The sequence below is a fragment of the Emys orbicularis genome, chromosome 7 (assembly GCF_028017835.1).
Source record: "Emys orbicularis isolate rEmyOrb1 chromosome 7, rEmyOrb1.hap1, whole genome shotgun sequence".
Classification (NCBI taxonomy): Eukaryota; Metazoa; Chordata; order Testudines; family Emydidae; genus Emys; species Emys orbicularis.
Window position 1 is genome coordinate 81,681,700 of NC_088689.1, and position 17,750 is coordinate 81,699,449.

Below are 17,750 nucleotides of genomic sequence, written 5' to 3' on the forward strand. Positions count from 1 at the left end.
GTTCGTTCCAGTCTGTGACTGGCCCCTGAGGACACTCTGTCTTTGGCACAGACAAGCTTCACCTGGATGGTAGAAAGCGCCATTGTTCCCGAGGAGCAGAGAGGTGTCCCTGCTGCAGAACTTTGGACTTTTTAATGCGCTGGGCCTGGGCCCAGCCATGGAGTGCCTTGAAGATAAGGACTGAGACCTGAATGTGATGCATACCATAGTGCTTTATAAGCTTCTCACATATACCACAGAACGGCAGCTGCTTCAAAGGCAGAACACAGCGGATTTGCAGCACTGGGGGTGGTGGATCACAGATACCAGAGCAAACTCCTGCTCTTGGACCCTGCTTTTCCTGATTTGGGTGCAGTCAGCCTAGTCTGCGTCCCCTTAGGGCACGTCTACACTGTAGCAGGGAGTGAGCCTCCCAGCCCACAGCTTGGGCAGCCAGCTCAGACTCTCAAGCCCAGACAACTCCCTGGGTCTGAGCTCAGGTGGCTAGCCCAAGTTCCAGCCTTAGTCGCAACACCTACCCAGGGCTCAAGCCCTGCCAGTGTGAGTCTGTCTGCCTGGGCTGGGAGCCTCTCTGCCAGCTGCATTGCAGACAGACCCTTAAAGGCCCACTCCCACCTCGTGCCAAACTCTGCAGACCAACCCTGCTTCTGAGAGCTAACTTCTGTGCTTTCCATGCACCCCCAGTTCTCCATCTCCAGGGACACCCACCTGGTGGCGGCTTCTTTGTATCTGTGAATTTCACTGGCTCTGCTCTGCTGGTGACATCACAGTTGGTTGGTGGGGAGATGACTGTCATGTCACAAGCAGACAATGATGATCTCAGGTGAGCAGGGGCCGGTAGCTTCTCCAAGTACAAAGGCCAGGTGAGGGCTCCCTAGTGTATAGGACGAGATGGAAGCAGAACATTCTCCGGAGCCGCCCAGGAATCTTTCCATTCTTCATTTTCCGAGCATTCCCTTGTTTGATTGTGTAACATACAGTGAGAGACAAGGCAGCCCCTCCCTTCTACTGCCTCCCACCCCCATTATCCCCAGTGAATCACATTCCAGCCCTGATTCTCTAGGCTCTGGGAGTCGGGATTTGGAAACCAGATGGGCACACTGGAGTGAAAGGGATTAATAAGGAAAGAGCAGCACAAGTCAGTGCAAATGTGAGGTAGGGAGCACAGTGAGGGAGACAAGATCTTGGCTGAGAAACCACCCCAGAGTACAGGCAAACGCCCCTCCCTGTGCACTGTGCCAGAGTACAGGCAACCGCCCCTCCTGTGTACTGTGCTACCCTGTGCTGCTTTGGGCCTTAAATCCTGTGAGCAGGAAGACTTGGATTCTCTTCCCAGCTCCACCCTTGAGTTCTTGTGCAAGTCCCGTCACTGCTTTGTGCTTCAGTTTCCCCAGAACCAAAGGGTGTGGGCTAAAACGCACCAAGTGTTCACACTACATAGGGGCCAATCCTGCAAGATGCCAAGAGCCCTCGATGCCCATTGGCTTCAATGGGAGGATCAGGCCTGTAGTGATTCCTGAGTGATGCCTCCATTCTCAGGAGTTTGGTTCCACCCAGAGCCTCCCGCTGGCCCCTTGCAAGGAATTGCCTGTGTCCAGGTTCTCCAATGGCTCCCTTGCAAGGAGGCTGACATGGAGTTGAGGTACACTGCAGGGAAGAGGACAGCACTGTAAATGAAGGCAGGGGCTTCTGAAATGGCTGGGAAGCCAGACAAGGTGCAATGGATGTGCCTGGAGTGAGGGAGCTGTCTGGCTGCAGCATGGGAGAGTGGTGCAAATATTGCTGCCAGGAAACATCATTCAGGATCTGCAACAGTCTTTGCAAATACCTTTTACCACAACCCTCTCCATTCTAACAGCTGTGTCCCAGGCTGGAGCTAACACTGGTGCCCTGGGTTAGACAGAGAAGAGAAGGTGACCAAGGATAGAGCCCGGAGCTGCTCTGTAGTGAAGGGGAGAAGATGGTCAGAGAGATAGGGTTCATACTGAGAAGGGGGAGTGCTGGGGAGGTGGGCTTCTTGATGAAGACCCACAAGAAGAAAAGAGTGACCGATGAAGATGAGAAGGAGCCAGACTGGAGAGAAGCAGGTGTGCAGCCACCTGGAGAAGGACAAGCTCAGTGCTAGGTTTCACCCTCTGCCTACGCATGGTGTCTGAGTGTCTTAGGGAATGAGAGAGATGGGAGGAGACCACCGTCACCAGATGTTTGCTGAGGGACAGGAGATCAGAGGCTGGAGAGTAGTTGCTAGTAAGTGAGGAAGGGTCAGTGAGGGTATTTAAGAAGAGGGATGATAGGAGCAGTGTTGAGTGTGATGAGAACGGACCAGGGTGGGACACAGAAGACCCCACCCAACTAAGCCATAAGGAAGCTGGGAATGAGCGACAGGGATGGATCACTTGATGATTGCCTGTTCTGTTCATTCTCTCTTGGGGACCTGGCATTAGCCCCTGTCGGAAGACAGGATACTGGGCTAGATGGACCTTTGGTCTGACCCAGTATGGATGTTCTTGTTTTCTTATGATCATGCTGTCAGGGTCAAAAGCCTGGGACTCTTTCATCCCCTCAGACTCTGGAGGGCCTGCTGATGTTGGAGCAGGAGTTACAGCCCGTGAGTGGATGTTCCCACAACAGCCCCTATTGTGGGAGGATGATGGCATTCCCGTGGGCCAGCTGAGTGCTTGAGAGGCCTGCTCGGGTTATGGTGCCCTTTCTCTTGGAGTGGAGCCACCTGGCCAAACAAAGGAGGCTTAGTCCTTCAGGCCGGCTGCTGGACAAATCCAGGGAGAGGCGTTCGGAGCCTGGGCAGCATTTAGAGAAAGGGCAGGTGACTGTTCATGATCAGAGCTAGGATTGTTTCACCAAGGAACCCCTCCCAGCACTGAGCAAGAGGGGGCCACCCACCCCAGTGGGGAGAGGGGCCTCAATCACTTCCAGGGTAAAAGGAGAGGTAATCTCTGTCAGACATTTCCTCTGCGCACTACAAGCCAGATCCCCAGCCGGTGTAAATCAGAGCAGCTCCACTGGAGTCCCAGAGACAATCTGCAGTGAGGACAATGGAGCTGCATCAATTTACATCAGTGGAGAATCTGGCCCTGCTTCTCATCTGCCTTTACACCATCCCCTCATCGCAGCGGGAAAGGCTGGCTTCCTGCACAGGTCCCTCCTACAGCAGGCCTGCCAGCACTTCACCTTTGATATGGAGCATGGTTTGGAAGGGGAAGGAAGGTTGATCCAGTGCCAGTTAAAGGCAGATAGTGAGCTGGAGTCAGGTGGACACCTCCAACCAAGACAGAACCAGATAGGCCAGAGCAATCCGCCAATGCCCTGTGTTACCAGCTTTGCCTGTTACTTTGGGGTACGCTCATCTATTAGGGTTACTCTTCGGGGGAGGGGGGGTCTGTAATTCTATCAATGTACTGCTTGTGTCACTTGTGTTCTCATACGGCGCTCTACTTCTCCCTGCTGCAAGATCCCTCCCAATGGAACTATCCTGCAGGACCTATGTTCCCCAGGGCTGGGTTCCTCCAGCCCCAGAATCAGACGGTCACACACACATTAACAGAGCACGTCTGAGAGGGCCAGGTTAATCAGCACTCCCAAGCTGACCCCTTATATGTCCATTGACTCAGTAGGCTGGGTCGAGCAGCATTTCTAAGCTCATCCTCATAGGCCCTTGGATTCAGCAGGCAGGGTCAAACAGCACCTCCAAGCTGTCACCCTCATATGCCATGGGTACGGCACCAGAGTAGAGTACGCCTGAGCAGCTGGGTCGAGCAGCACTTCCAAGCTGCCACCCTCATATGTCCCAAGTTCAGCACATCCCTATCCCCATTTTCACATTAAAATTGTTCTGGTAGTAACCCACTTGATGAGCAAACCCCACAGGATTTTTGGGCGCTGCAGGGATCTTTTAGCTTAGGTACAAGAAGCATTGCTGCAGAGCGAATGAGGAAGCCAAAAAACACCCATGAGGGGGAGAGAGAGAGAGGAGCAACCAGCTTAACCATGAAAGTTATTTATTGCCAGATAAGAGCCAAACAAACAAAACAGTTATAATATTAAATCTAACTTAAATTTGATTCTAAAAATCAGGTTTAGAAAACTATAACTGATCACACAAGTCACGGTCAGAAGGCTATACTGAGAGAGAGAGAGAGAGAGCTGGGTTCTCACCACTCCGTGAAGCTTGAATCAATTGGGGGTCCCAGGTGGTAGTGGTAGCTGAGGGTCCAGAGTGCTGGAGACAGGCAGAGCCCCCAGCACGATCAGTCAGGAGAAGATGAAGTTTACTTGGGGTGGGATGTGTGGAGGCTTTGCAGTGTCCTCTAAAGGAGGTAGCACTCTCTTTGTGCACACGAGACCCGCAGTTAGACAAAGTGGTGTCTAGTGGCTCTAGGATGCCTGGGTTCCATGCCTGACCCCACCAATGACTCGCCAAAGCGGCCTGTCAGAGACACAGCCTCTGGCACCAGGTGTCTTTTGTCATCCGTTCTGTTCCCATTTCCTTGGAGTTCCTCATTGCTATCCCCAGAGAACGTGTTACTGTCACCCTCTGATGGGATAGGCCAGTCTCCCCGACACGTCCCTGCGAGGTGTCCCAGCCTGGACTGGATCACGGGCCCTACTGTAGATGAACAGCATTTGGCCCCTGTTTTTCCCTGCACCCGTCTTACAACTTAAGGGTTCGGAAGCCCTGGATCACTGGCCCTGTCCAATTCACCCCACTACACTGCGCTGCATGTGGGACTTCAAAGGAGCTTGAGTGGGTGCCAGTAACACTCTAGCTAGGTGGGGCTGGGTGCACCAGGCAGGACAGAAGCCTGAGAAGCTGCAGTTGAGCTGAGGACGCCGCGGCAGGGAGCGAGACTGGGTCCTGCAGGAAGGAAAGGAACTGAACCAAGCGCTGAACCCTGGCTCCTGGAGAGAGACATTGAAGGGGGGTCGGGGCCTGGGAGGCCAGTGTGTAAGGCCTAAACTGGGCCCCAGAAGGGGAAAGCTTTCATTACCATTAGACTGTGATGTGCAGATCATGAGGGGCCTCCTGAGAGAAGGAAACTGAGGCAGGGTGTCTGCAGCGCCACCCCCAGCCACAAGGGGGTGCTCAGGAGGAAGCCGCCTGATTATATGGATCCACACAGTAGTCATCTCCCAGCCCAGCTTCGTAGCTTACTGCTCCCAATGGGCCAACGTTGGAGCAGAGTTGAGGGGGTCCCAACAGGGATTACATTCAGCCTTCCACAGCCAGAAGGAAGATGGTCTCGAGGGGGAATAAAAGGGTGGAAACACTGGGGGAATAGCCATTCTCCCCCCCACACCCCATGAGAAGCAGGGAAAAGAGACAAGAAAATGCAAGGTAGAAATGGAATCCACAAGTTGTATCTACACCTGTGATGTTATTGACACAAACTGGGACCGTATAGATCATTGTTGCAACCAAGGTCATGTAGTGGCACCAAATCTTGTATAAAGGGGATCAAATAAGGTGTCTAAGACAAGGTTGTGGTTTGCTGATTATGATTATGCGATCTCTATGTGTGTATCATTTTTGTATTTGAAGTTATGAATATTGTCTATGTACTTGTATCTCAATGTGTTTTGATTCTAAGTAGCCTCAGTGAAGCATTTGGTCAGCTTCTTGAGAAGGGACTATTCTCAGTAAGTGCCCAATCAAGAAACACTTAACTGACAATGGACTTTGGGAGACGCCAATCCACATCTGAGCTTTTCTGGGAACATTCAAACTAACATGTAAACAATGGCATCAGCCTGCAAACTGAGTCATGCATGGACATGTGACTTGCCCATGTGACTCCAGACTCCATCTTGCCACTGTGATTTTCCACAGTAAGAACAAAGGGGTGTCCTTCCACGGGCAGAGGACATAAAAGGCCCTGGAAACTCCTCCATCTTGTCTTCAATCCTGCTTCTGACCTCTGGAGGAACCTTGCTACAAACTGAAGCTCTGAACAAAGGACTGAATGACCCATCCCAGCTGTGGATTTACTCCAGAGACTTAATTTGAACCTACAGTTTATTCCACCACTGCTACAAGCCTGAACCAAGAACATTGCCATTACTGTATGTAATTGATTCCATTTAACCAATTCTAGCTCTCATCTAAATCTTTTTCCTTTAATGAATAAACCTTTAGATCTTAGATTCTAAAGGATTGGCAACAGCGTGATTTGTGGGTAAAATCTGATTTGTATATTGACCTGGGTCTCGGGCTTGGTCCTTTGGTATCGGGAGAACCTTTTTTCTTTTACTGGGGTATTGGTTTTCATAACCATTCGTCCCCATAATGAGTGGCACTGGTGGTGATACTAGGAAACTGGAATGTCTAAGGGAATTGCTTGTATGACTTATTGTTAGTCAGTGGGGTAAAACCAAAGTCCTCTCTGTCTGACTGGTTTGGTGAGCCTTAGAAGTGGGGAAACCCCAGCCTTGGGCTGTAACTGCCCTGCTTTAAGCAATTTGTCTTGAATTGATACTCTCAGAAGTGTCCCACCGAAGGCAACATTGTTACACCCGGTAAACAGGGTCACCTGAGCCTCCTCTCCCCTCACCCATCCTCTGACCCCCTCTGGCCGGAACCGGCTGGTCAGGTCACCGGGGTCCTCTTTCCGCAGCGCATTGTCCTCCCACTGGCCAGAACCGGCTGTGACTCCCGAGCTGGGCCTCCTGGTCACCAGTCGCTGGGGTATCCATTCTCCAGGCCATTGGCTGGGGTTCCAAGTTCCCTCGCTGGTCCTCTGTAACAACAAACTCCCTCTCCTATCACCTCATTAAACCAGTAACACCCAGGGAAGCTGCGTCCCACCCCCTCTGCATGCAAACCATTGAAAAAAAAACAAGAAAAAAACAAGAAAACCCCTCACTTCGTCACAAATATATTCACTGAACAAAAGTCAGTTGTTGCATATGCAGGAAGGAGCTGTGTTTGTGTTAGAAGTCATTGTCCTATGGTAGTAGTAGACGATAATGAACTGTATTTTATGACTTATTTAGTTAATAGATGTTTTTGCAATATTAGGAAAATTATAAGTTGTGATTTTTGAATACTATGTACCTGTATGGACTGTAAACTACTTGAAGTTTAAACCACAGTTGTATCATATGTAACACCTGTAACTTTAGGCATGAATATGACCATGATAAGAAAATTGTTGGTCCATCCTATGTTATATTCACATTTACAATATATTGCACAGACAGGAGAACAAATACGTATTGAAGTACAACATGATAATACAAAAATCAGCCAAGTGCTGAAAACTATTGCAGATGTAGAACATCACTCTTGGTGGGAAACACTATTAGGGTGGTCGCCTTCTGCAACTAGTATGCTAAATTACCATTGTGGTGATCATTGCAATCCAATTGGCTTTATTAGTGAGCATAATAGCTTTGGCTTGCTGGATGAAGAAAACTGTTCGAAGAATACAGGAAGCTGGCATGCAAAGTCAAATAAGGCCCTTGTTAATTATACCCAGGAGGCAAGCCCAAGCTCAGCAGGTCTGAGTATTGGACTCCTGGAATAGTAATGATGGCTTTGGTAAAAGTGTCATTAAGGAGGGGACTGTAAGGAAAAGGCCTTTGTCTGCAGCCATATTAAAAGAGCAGCCAAGCAGCAGCCATTAGCTGAGAAGCAGGAAGTCACATCCTCACATTCCATCTAAATTACATTAAAACAATGTAATATCAGGAGTACTTGTGGCACCTTAGAAAGCTGTAGCCCATGAAAGCTTATGCTCTAATAAATTTGTTAGTCTCTAAGGTGCCACAAGTACTCCTGTTCTTTTTGCGGATACAGACTAACATGGCTGCTACTCTGAAAAATGTAATATCAGGTTGTTAAGAAGGAGGCCTGGTCCTAATGGCACCCACTAGCACCAGATAAAAAAAACAGATCTTAAGATGGCTAAAGAAAACTAGCATTCTGTCTGTCAAGAAATCACTTATGAATACCCGTGGTTGTGAAATCCTCATTTCTTTATTGTTTTGTCATTATGGTCCCCACTTCCCTACTGTTTACCTCTATGGTCTCTGTCTGGTTCTTTAATTGTTTCTGTCTGTTACATAATTAATTTTGCTAGGTGTAAATTAATTAAGGTGGTGGGGTAGCATTGGTTAGAGAATTTTGTTACACTATGTTAGGATTGGTTATTAAAATTTTAGTATAATGATTAGTTAAGGTACAGCTAAACAGGACTCAAATTTCACTATATAAACTGGGGTCCAAAAGGAAGTTCTTTGGGAACCAACCCCAGGACACAGCCCCAAAGATCAGAGCTGCCAGTCCTCAACACTCTGCCAATGACACCGTGCAGAAACTGGAGTCCCCCAGATGGACCTGATCCTGACTGGCCGTCAAGAAAAGTTCACCTGTCTTATTGGGAGTGGTGAGCACTGTATGTGTAGCGTGTGCAGTCTGGTTTTGGTGATTGTTAATAAATAGAGGGTATGTAGTATATCACTGTGTAAGGCTCTTTCACTGGTAAAAGACCAGGTAAACCTGCAAAAGTTTAGGCCCTGAGTCCACAGGGAAAGGGTGTTTGCTCTGAGTCCACGGAAGGATAAAGTTAGGTGCTTTTCGCTTGGAGCCCAAGGAACTGGGATAGGGTCGAGGTGCCTAAATTAAGAGGGTTACGCCTTGAGCCCTAGGAACTGGGTAAAGGGGGTGCCCTTGAGTGTGTGAGTAACAGAGACTTTTGTGCAGGTAACACTCCCAATAGGTGGTGCCTAGGGACCTGACCCGGGCCCCTCTGTGCTGAGAGCTGGACAAACGCAGAACAAAATGACTGCTCCTACCCCACGGTCCCTGCACTCTAAGACAGATGGGTACAGCAGACAGTGGAGCACATTCGATTTTTGTGAATGTGTTGTTTCCTCTCTTAGTGAGGCTACAGAACAGAGTTAAGGATGGTTGGGTGCACTTGTTACCTTAACATGTTTGGATTTTTGAAAGTGTCACTTTAACTCTGAATTCTCTGGGTCTATAGTCCTCCCTAATATATGTCACGCTACTGAGACATACCTGTCAGCCATCACAAAGTTTATTGGCTGGGAATTTCCTTAACTTTCTGTAAATGATTTAAAAATCCATACACAAGCACTAATCCCGAAGCCCAAAGGGACCGCTCCCATGTGATGTTTCAAGATTTGTAGCACAGGTCTGTCCCAGATCCTAGTGAGCACCCTTGTTCTCCACTAGCAGCAAGGCTGCTGCGAGGTGAATCCAAGCCTCTGAGCTCAGCATCCCCAGGGTGCTTCAAGCTCCTGGAGCCTAAATGGAGTCCAGCCACTGCACCGGTCTTGGTGTCCCTAGGCACACTCAGGGCACAGACCTCACATCTGGCCACCCCCCTCTGAGTGCTAGAACCCACTGTCCAGCTGCCTGCCCTTCGGGGCGCAGCACTGACCCTTCACACTCCCCAGTGCGTGAACACACCCCGCTCCACCTAAAGGGTGTGATACTTCTGGTTTACAGTTTAACTCTCTCGGAGGCTGTGACCATGCGGTTCTGGCAGAACCCAACGGAGAGTGCCAATTCAGGACAAATTGCTTAAACAGGGCAGTTACAGCCCAAGGTTGGGGTTTTTCCATCTCCAAGGCAAACCAAACCAGCCAGACTAAGAGCACTTCGGTCTCACCCCACTGGCTAACCACAAGTCTCACAAGCAATTTCCTTAGACACTCCAGTTTCCCAGTATCACCACCAGTGCCACTCGTTATGGGGACAAATGGTTATGAAAACCAATACCCCAATAAAAGAAAAAAGGTTCTCCTGATCCCAAAGGACCAAGCCCCAGACCCAGGTCAATAAACAAATCAGATCTTACCCACAAATCACGTGGTTGCCAAATCTAAAGGTTTATTCATAAAAGGAAAAAGATACAGGTGAAAGCTAGAATTGGTTAAATGAAATCAATTACACACAGTAATGGCAAAGTTCTTGGTTCAGGCTTGCAGCAGAGATAGAATAAACTGCAGGTTCAAATCAAGTCTCTGGAATACATCCCCAGCTGGGATGGGTCCTCAGTCCTTTGTTCAAAGCTTCATCTTGTAGCAAAGTCCCTCCAGAGGTAAGAAGCAGGATTGAAGACAAAATGGAGATGAGGCATCAGCCTTATATAGTCTTTTCCAAAGAGTAAGACCACCTCTTTGTTCTTACTGTGGAAAATTACTGCAAAATGGAGTCTGGAGTCACATGGGCCAGTTCCTGAATACTTGGCTGAGTCTCAAGGCATATTTGCCTTCTCTCAATGGGTCCATTGTATAGCTGATGGTCCTTAATGGGCCATCAAGCAGGCTAGGCAGAGCTAACACCAGCTTGTCTGGGATGTCACCCAGAAGCATAGCATAAGTTTGAAATACAGACAGTATAGAGCCAATATTCATAACTTCAACTACAAAATTGATACACACATATAGACAGCATAATCATAACCAGCAAACCATAACCTTGTCTTAGACACCCCATTTGACACCCTTTATACAAGATTTGGGTGCCACTACAGGACCTTGGTTGCAACAATGTTCTATATGGTCCCAGATTATATCAATAACGTCACAGGGGCACACTGTTGTGAAGAAGTCAACACACATTGCCCAGTCTTATGCTCTTGCCTTATGGATAAAGTACAAGACATACCTACAAATAGGGTGACCAGATGTCCCGATTTTATAGGGACAGTCCCGATATTTGGGGCTTTGTCTTATATAGGTGCCTATTACCCCCCACCCCCTGTCCCGATTTTTCACACTTGCTGTCTGGTCACCCTACCTACAAAACAATGAAACACCCTAAGTGTTCTGTCCCTCACTAGCTCATCCTTCCCTTGGGGAACATCTGTGTTCCGGCAGGTGGGCACCCCCTTGCCTAGCTTGCCCCTGCCCCAGCCTCCCTCTTCTTCATCAGCTGCAAAAATGCTCTCTCCCCCAGTTTTCCCTCCCTGCTGGGGTCACCTGTTTCTTTGGTTCTGCTTTTTGGTATTTGCACTGCTCTCAACCCCCTGCCCCCTTCAGACAAGGGGAAGAAGTGTCTTCTCCCAGGTAGAGCAACCCCATTGTCCCAAAGTGTTTTACTTGGCATGCTGATTGACAGAGACATGGCACAGCCCTGCTAACTCATGGGGGATTGTACATATTGGGTTCCGGGAAGTGGGCGGGCGAAGCCCGCCCCCTGCTAAAGGATCCCCCCCCCAGCCTAAGGGGAGGACCCACAGGGCCTAAAACCCAAATGATTACGGGGGACAACTAATGTAAAAACAGGGACAGGAGTGTGGTCAAAGGGTCAAAAGAAGGGAACCTGACGGGGACACCGAGCAGAGAACCCCGGACAGCGCCCACTGCTCCTCAAAGGTGTCAAGGGAGCCAGTGGACGCCGCCCAGAGGAACTCTGCCCGGATACGTGAACGGACAGAGGATCGGAAACAGGCCCCACAGTCACAGGAACCTCCATCGGCCAGCCTCCTCTCCCTGGTTTTGTAGATGGCCTGTTTAGCCAGAGCCAAGAGGAAGTTGACCAGGAGGTCCCGTGACTTTGTGGGGCCACGGATAGGGAGTGCATAAATGAGACGGTGAGGGGAAAAGTGCAACCAAAAACGCAACATAATGTCGGTGAGGAGCCGGTGTAGGGGCTGCAACCTGGCACACTCTAAGTAAACGTGAGCCAGGGTCTCCCTCACGCCGCAGAAAGGACAGGTGTCTGGGACGGGGTAAACCGCGCCAAGTACACGCCCGTGCTCACGGCCCCATGAAGGAGCCGCCAGCTGATATCCCCCGCGGGCCTCGGGACCAGGGTGGAATATAGGCTGGCCCACCGGGGCTTCTCACCCTCAACAGGTGGCAGGAGGTCCCGCCACTTCATATCGGGGCGGGACACGAGGGTGAGGAAGTGAAGAGTGTGGAGCACGAGCGTGTATAGATGTTTCCTTGGCGCGGTCAGGAAACGAACCGGCTGCAAGTCATGCAGCCGGCTCAGGGAGAAGGGGCGGGGGGGCCGATTGGGTCCACGGGGCAGGTGCCCGATAAAAAGGTCCGGAGGACCAGGGGTGGAGGGTGGGCGGGGCGTGCCCTCGCACTGAACCTGGTCGAGGTAGACCCGAGCAGCGGGCGGCAAAGCGGCCCTCACCTCCTGAAGTACGCGCTGGGGAGTACAAGGCCTGGAGAGCCCCATGCGCCGAGTGAGCGTCAGGGGATCCAGCCAGACTCCCCGGTCGTAGTCCAGGAGGTCTCCGACTCTAGTGACTTCTGCCAGGACCAACCTCTGGCGCACCGCGGGGGATTCCGCCACCTGCACACGAAGCTGGGGGTTGTGTAGCAGGGGCTCCGCGAGGAGATCTGCCCCCCCGGTGGCCGCCACGGACCTGGTCGCTGAGAACAGTTTCCAGGTCCGGAGGAGGTCCTGGTAGAAGACCGGCAGCCCGGAGAGGTCTCGCAGAAGACCTCTCGGATCGAGATAAAAGAGCTGCCGGTCGTATCGGAGCCCTCGGAAGCGGCGCAGGAAGGCGTGCGGCAGTACTCTCCACGCCGGACTACCTGCACCATAAAGGAGCCTCTGCAGGGCCTGGAGGCGGAAGACATGGACCTGAGTGCGGAGGCACTTCAGGCCCTGCCCTCCCTCCTCCAGGGGCAGATGGAGGACCCCCACAGAGACCCAGTGCAGTCCTGGCCAAAAGAACTCCAGAATCGCCCTCCGGAGGTCGGCCAGGAAGCCCGGGGCCGGGACCAGGGTGTTGAGACGGTACCAGAGCATGGACAGGACTAGTTGATTGAGTACTAGTGCCCTCCCACGAAGGGAGAGGCACTGGAGTCATGGGGGATTGTAGCGGGGTGGTCACCCGCTCCTGCCCCTGAAGGGCTTGAAATCAACCCCGGGGACAGGGCTGAAGCTGCGTGAGGGCTGCTGCTAGGGAGAGCAGCAACCCTCAGCTGATTGGGGAAACAGCCACAGCTGGGGCCACGCCCCAATCAGACCGTAGCTGGCCTTATAAAGGCCAGGGAAGCCAGGCGCTGTGGGACTCTCTCTCTAGCTTTTGAGGGAGAAGGGCCTGGCTGCCTAGAAGCTGAGGAAGGTACCTAGAGTGGAGCAGGGCTGGGGAAAGGCTAGCCGAGCTGGGGAGCTCCAGCTTGGAGAACCCCCAGGCTGCAGGCCTTGTTAAAGGCCAGAACAGGTACTGGGGCTACAGAGGGGTAGCCTGGACTAGGCAAAGGCAGCAGGTCCAAACCCTCCTTGCCAATGATGAGTGGCAATTAACTGCAGTCTGCCCCAGTGAGCAGGGGCTAGATGGTGATTGGCAGTAGCCATATACTGAGACCAGGTGGGGATAGAGGGTTAGGGATTCCCCTGGGAGGGGAGACCCAGAGACTGTGGGGGTACTGCCAGGTGGCAGCCCCCAAGGGAAAGGGGCACTGGAGTCCAGGAGGGACACGGGGGCCAGCGACATGTGAGACACTGGCTGACAGAGGGTGCTCTGGAGGCTGGCGAGCTAATTCCCTGGATGTCCAGCAGGAGGTGCCATGCCAGTGAGTCGCCGCATCATTACAGGGATTCACATACACACTGGTGTTCCCTGACACTGTCATTTCATAAAATTATCCCCAGAAGTGGTACAGACTGCAGACAGGAACCCCCCCCCCCCCCCATTCATCAGAGTATCAACCCTCCATTGTCTTTTTAAAATGTTCACTGGTAAGGACAGAGCCACCGATACGATTAGGCCTCAACTGGAGTATTGTGTCCAGTTCTAGGAGCCACATTTCAGGAAGGATGTGGACAAATTGGAGAAAAGTCCAGAGAAGAGCAACAAAAATGATTAAAGGTCTAGAAAACACGACCTATGAGGGAAGATTGAAAAAAATTGGGCTTGTTTAGTCTGGAGAACAGAAGACTGAGGGGACATGATAGCAGTTGTCAAGTACATAAAAGGCTGTTACAAGGAGGAGGGAGAAAAATTGTTTTCATTAACCTCTGAGGACAGGACAAGAAGCAATGGGCTTAAATTGCTGCAAGGGAGGTTTAGGCTGGACATTAGGAAAAACTTCCTAACTGTCAGGGTGGTTAAGCACTGGAATAAATTGCCCAGGGAGGTTGTGGAATATCTGTCATTGTCTAATGTGATCTTAAAAATCTCCAAACACCCATCAGGGATTGTCTAGATCAGGGGTCGGCAACCTTTCAGAAATGGTGTGCCGAGTCTTCATTTATTCACTCTAATTTAAGGTTTCGCGTACCAGTAATACATTTTAACGTTTTTAGAAGGTCTCTTTCTATAAGTCTATAATATATAACTAAACTATTGTTGTATGTAAAGTAAATAAGGTTTTTAAAATGTTTAAGAAGCTTCATTTCAAATTAAATTAAAATGCAGAGCCCCCCCCCCCCCGACCGGTGGCAAGGACCCGGGCAGTGTGAGTGCCACTGAAAATCAGCTCACGTGCCGCCTTCGGCACGCGTGCCATAGGTTGCCTACCCCTGGTCTAGATAATGCTTAGTCCTGCCATGAGTGCAGGGGACTGGACTAGATGACCTATCGAGGCAGAGGAGGATTAAGGTTTCATGGGGCCCTTCCGTGTGCAGCCCCGCCAATGGCCCCACTGCATTGTGCCCCCGTTGTGGAACGGCGATTCTGGGCCCGGGAAACAAGCACGGACTGGTGGGACCGCATAGTGCTGCAGGTCTGGGATGAATCACAGTGGCTGCGAAACTTTCGCATGCGTAAGGGAACTTTCCTTGAACTTTGTGAGTTGCTGTCCCCTGCCCTGAAGCGCAAGGACACCCGGATGCGAGCAGCCCTGACTGTCCAGAAGCGAGTGGTCATAGCCCTCTGGAAGCTTGCAACGCCGGACAGCTACCGGTCAGTCGCGAACCACTTTGGCGTGGGCAAATCTACCGTGGGGGTTGTTGTGATGAAAGTAGCCAACGCAATCGTTGAGCTACTGCTCTCAAAGGTAGTGACCCTGGGAAACGTGGAGGTCATCATAGATGGCTTCGCCGCGATGGGATTCTCAAACTGCGGTGGGGCTATAGATGGAACTCACATCCCTATCCTGGGACCGGACCACCAGGCCAGCCAGTACATTAACCGAAAGGGATACTTTTCAATGGTGCTGCAAGCACTGGTGGACCATAGGGGACGTTTTACAAACATCAACGTTGGATGGCCGGGCAAGGTTCATGACGCTCGTGTTTTCAGGAACTCTGGTCTGTTTAGACGGCTGCAGGAAGGTATTTACTTCCCGGACCACAAAATAACTCTTGGGGATGTGGAGATGCCTATAGTCATCCTCGGGGACCCAGCTTACCCGCTAATGCCCTGGCTCATGAAACCCTATACAGGCGCCCTGGACACTGAAAAAGAACTCTTCAACTACCGGCTGAGCAAGTGCAGAATGGTGGTGGAGTGTGCTTTTGGACGTCTCAAGGGGAGATGGAGAACCTTACTGACTCGCTCTGATCTCAGTGAAACCAATATCCCCATTGTTATTGCAGCTTGCTGTGTGCTCCACAATCTGTGTGAGAGCAAGGGGGAGACCTTTATGGCGGGGTGGGAGGTTGAGGCAAATAGCCTGGCTGCTGATTACGCCCAGCCAGACAGCCGGGCAATTAGAAGAGCCCAGCGGGACGCGCTGTGCATCCGGGAGGCTTTGAAAGCTAGGTTCCTGAGTGAGCAGGGTAACCTGTGACTATTAAGTTTGTTTACAGAGAAGCTGAACCTGCCCCCGTTTCTTTACCCAGTAAATGTTCACTATCCTCTCCAGTTACATACCCCGTTCACCCCGTTCCCCCCCTTCCAACACACGTTTAAAAATAAAATCACTTGAAATTTGTTAATGAACACCGTTTTCTTTATTACTGTTTTCGCGGGAAAGTGTTGAACCTGGGACGCAGACTGTGGTGGGGAGCGGGTGTAGTGTAGTGATGCAAAGGACGCTTCTAAACTCCAGGAATGACAGGCTCTGCACTGGTGGACTGGTTGTTTCAACGGAGCCTGCCACCCCTCCTGTTCGGGACTCTGTGTGTGGGGGCTATGTGACTTTGTGGCAGGGGGAGGACGGTTACAGATCCCCTGCTGCGTGGCTCTGTGATCCAGGATAAGGACCGCTGCATAAGATCTCTAACCGCCCTCCCCCGCCACAAAGTCACATAGTCCCCCCTCCCTCCCCCACAGAACATGAAAACCACCTCCCAGACTGACCAGGGTAACTAGTGAATGCAATGTGTGTGTGCCCTGCTGCTAAACCTGCCCCCGTGTCTGTACCCTGGTAAAGGTGACTGTCCTGTCCAATTACCAACCCCCTTCCCCCCCTTCAAACAGACTCTCCTCTAAAAGAACATGATGGAAACAGTAATTAACAGAAACGTATTTTTTATTAGCAACTACACATGAAACTGGGGGATGAAACTGGGACGGGGGCTTGGGTGAGGCGGGAAGGAAAGGACTTATCAAATTTTGGGGAATGAGAGCCTTCTGGTACTTGAGCAGTCTGCAGTGGTGGAGTGAGAGTTTTCACGGACTCTGCCGCCCCTCCTTCTTGGGACTTTGGGTGAGGGGGGTATGGGACTTTGTGGCGGGGGAGGGCGGTTAGAGATAGACTGCAGCGGGGCTCTGTCCTCCTGCCTCCGGTCCTGCAGAACATCCACAAGGCGCCGGAGCGTGTCCGTTTGCTCCCTCATTAGTCCAAGCAGCGTTTGAGTCGCCTGCTGGTCTTCCTGCTGCCACCTCTCCTCCCGTTCCATGTGTGATCGGTGCATTTGGGACAAGTTCTCCCTCCACTGGGTCTGCTGGGCTGCCTGGGCTCGGGAGCAGCCCATAAGTTCCGAGAACATGTCCTCCCGTGTCCTCTTCTTCCTACGCCTAATCTGCGCTAGCCTCTGGGAGTGTGATGCCAGGGTAGTTCGGGAGACAGTCGCAGCTGTGGGATGGGAAAAAGGGAGTGAATTCCTCAGAAAGATAAATTTTTGGTTGAACAAAGAACATAGTCTTTCTCTGTGAACAAGACCATGCACAGCACCTATCACATGCGCACTCAGGACAAGGTCGAATTTTCAGCCTTCGCATTCAGTGCCTGGGGTCTTGCAGTGCAGATCAGACAAGCGGGACAGGACAGCGGAATTTGGGTAACAGGCTGACATGGTAAGCCGTAGACTTGTGGCTGCTTAAAACTTTAATAATAGCACTGGCCTCCTTTCACATTCAAAGCAATGCCAGTCCCTGCTGCCAGCAATCCGGCAAGCATGAACTCTGCCCCTGTCCCACTCCCTCGCGGCTGTCCCAGGGAAAGATCCCTGTATGCTGCCCCTCTCCCGCCTCCACCGCGTGGCTGTAAACCGCCGGTTACAGTTCTGTAAAGGAACAGGCAAGCAGTCCCAATACTAACATTCCCCTACCTAATTCAAAGCAGGTCACCATGAGCGATATCACTCTGATGAGGATTTCAGAGACGGAGAAAGAACGGATGCTTCGGGAAAGCCTGCAAAGACCAGGGCCGTATGCCGCCATGCTCTGCAAGGCAATGATACCCGAGTACTTGATTGTCTCCTGGCGCGGAAACGTTTCCTACCACGGAGGACCCAATAAGGCCGCTCTCCCCAGGAACCTGATGCAAAGGCTTTCCAATTACCTCCAGGAGAGCTTCGTGGAGATGTCCCAGGAGGATTTCTGCTCTATCCCCGGACATATAGACCGGATTTTACTGTAGCTGCACTGGCAGGGACTAAACAGTAGAGCGCCTAGGGCAAAACA